Genomic DNA, 2,963 nt, shown 5'->3' on the forward strand with positions numbered 1-2,963 from the left:
ATTTTAAACTACATATATTTCGTTATTTTTAAATGTAAAGAATATTATGTTTGTAAAAACATGTAAACTTAAAAGATATAAGTTTATTACAGCTGTTGTTGTTTTGGGTGGATTTTTGGTACTTTGATGACTGTTTTAGTCATAGTGCACTGGTTTCACATGGTTTATCATGTATTATATCTGTACAAGTGAATGTTCATGGTCTGATTTACACATTGTGGAGTACACTTCTATTACACAATTCTTGAAGCCAATTTCTACCTCCACTGTTGAGAACAAACCAATAGCTCTTATAGGCAATGCAGTGGAGAGCAGAGGTCGCCCTCCGCTCCCCCCAATAAGCTGGTGACGGAGAGATATTTACCGTAAATAATAAATAATACAATGTTGGGTAATTCAGACTCATCTTGTAAGACAGTGCAATGTGTGCCCACCACTAGTTTTAATATAAGATTGAATGTCCAATCTATACAATCAGTTAACCTCACATCATTAATAGTTTATAGTCATGTTGTACCAGGAATTTCATGAATCAGCCCTGTACAATTATTTGTGTTGGCCTGACAAATCACAGCTCTTTTTTTTGCATATAATGATGGTGCATGGATGGCAACGCCACGATACAGTTGACTTGATATGCATTAGTGTATCATCCTACGGTGCAAGCAGTGCAACTGTAACAGGGCTTGAGCTTGGGGAGGAATACAAAAGTAAAAGAGAAATGAGAACATTGAGAATAAATGAGAACATTGAAAGGTTTGAAAATTGAATGAGAACAAATAAGAATGTCAGAGTCCATGCTTGTGATACACTACTGCTCATATGTATGGTTCAGAGAGGCAACTAGTAGCAGTGACATTATGATCCTGGGATATGAGTCGGTGGGAGTCTTTGGGCCATTTGATTGAACTGCAAGAATACCTGAAAACTAAGTGGAATGCCTGACTTTTTTGTGGATGGAGTATATCCATCAATATTTCTGTTGTTTACTAATGGTAGTTCATTTTCATCATGAAAATGACCCATGCCAGTTGGCTAGATGACTCCAGATATGATTTGTGGAATGTTTCAAAAACTTGCTTTTCTATCCTGGCCTGCAAATTCTTGAGATCTTGCCTCTATCAAGCATCTCAGGAATATGCAGGCCAGGATAGGAGAGCAGTAGATGGAGTTGACCATTTCAGTTGGTCAACTTTATGGACATATCCCAAGGCTTTTACAGTTGAAGGTTAAGTATATTTTGACATCACCACCATTACATCCATTGTGGGTGGGGGCAGTTGTAGCAGTGAATATAGTGAAAAGCACTCACTTGACTACCTCCCCACCCCACTATTTTCTCTTTCTCTCTCGACTTTCCATCACACTACACTGTAATCTTGTGATGCATCTTGCAAGCCTTAGGAAGAGTTGGCAATATCTGCCCCCAAATACTATATCTGCAACTTGCTTTCCCAGTACTTGCTTATTGGCCAAATGAACTTTCTAAACATTCAATATCATTTTTCTATTGATAGATAGCAGCATTTATTTCTTGTGTTGTTGAGAAAAGAAAATAGAGGATCTTCAAAATGTTGCAACCTGCAGAGGCAGTGAGGCAACCTGCAGTGAGTCTTGACTAAATTCAAAGCTGAAGTGGATGGTTACCTTTTGGAATTGGGAATATTATGAATGTTCTGTTTAATATTATTATTATTTTTTTTGGCTGATGTGGGATAAAGTTTGATTCCAAGAAATATTTGGCTTCATTAATACTGTTATTAACGCATTACATGTTTTACTCCGGCCAAGAATAGGTTGAAACAACTGTCATCTCAGGAATGCAGAATGCATACCAACAATATTCAACTGTCATTGAATATTGTTGGTATGCATTCTGCCACTAGATGCATTTTTTTTTTTTTTTTTTTCATTAACAGAAGCATATTGCTAATGATGTTTTCAGGGATTTCTTACAAAATTGATAGAACTTGATAGTTATAAGGAAAAGATCCATTGACTGATGAACAACTCGCTTATGCATTTGCAGTTTTGTTGTACAGATGTGTCCTTAAAGAATTGTCTACATACAAGATGTGACCATGTAGTGGTGAGACTAATTTTATTGTGCAGCCTCTGCAGATTAATTTGGGCATGTTGATTACAAATTTTATCATTCATTACCAGTATTCATTCAGGATTTGGATTAGTTTATCCCCAGCTACTGGAGTGGATGCATGTTTTTTCTTTGTATCATAATAAGTGATAATTTTTTTAAAACAAAGAATCAATTGAATATTGTATGAAACAAGAATTTTTGATTGCTCTAAAAGGTTTAAAGAAGTAAGGAAGTTGTCAATAATAATGCATAAAGTCAATAATAATACCCACTAACTCACAAGATCAATTAAAATATTCAAATGGAGAAATATCCAGTGCATGCAGATTTTACTCGTTTTACACATTTAATTGTTGAATAATTAAATTCAACTAAAGAAAAAACACATGGCATAATTAGTATTCATTTAGTATTAAATTAAACAGTATTCATTAAATGTACAAAATATTTATTTAATTCTTTATTATCACTTTATGTTCATCAATAAGTTCATTCAGAATTTATAGTTGATTCCAGTGTGGAAATGATAATTAGGTTTATTATTCAGAAATATTGAAGTGATTATTAGATTCTGTTTATGTAAAAGGAGGGATTTTTAACCACAACCATTCCTAATAAAAATATAATGTAAAATGTAAGATCCTGGGATTTCTTTTTTCAATACTGGCCGAACCTTTTTCAGCCTTATATATCGAAGCATTGTCTTATAAGAACTTAAAAAAAAATAATAATAAATCATGTTAGGATTGCCAAAAGTGACACATTTTCAGATGTGTCACTTTTAAGGAATTGATGTAATAGAAGTGACATTGCATTATCATACATATGGCATATACCAGAATATGCAATACCAGAATATTAAGTA

This window comes from Mastigoproctus giganteus, chromosome 1 (assembly GCF_048544385.1).
Source record: "Mastigoproctus giganteus isolate SK-2022 chromosome 1, ASM4854438v1, whole genome shotgun sequence".
In the NCBI taxonomy this organism is placed as follows: Eukaryota; Metazoa; Arthropoda; class Arachnida; order Uropygi; family Thelyphonidae; genus Mastigoproctus; species Mastigoproctus giganteus.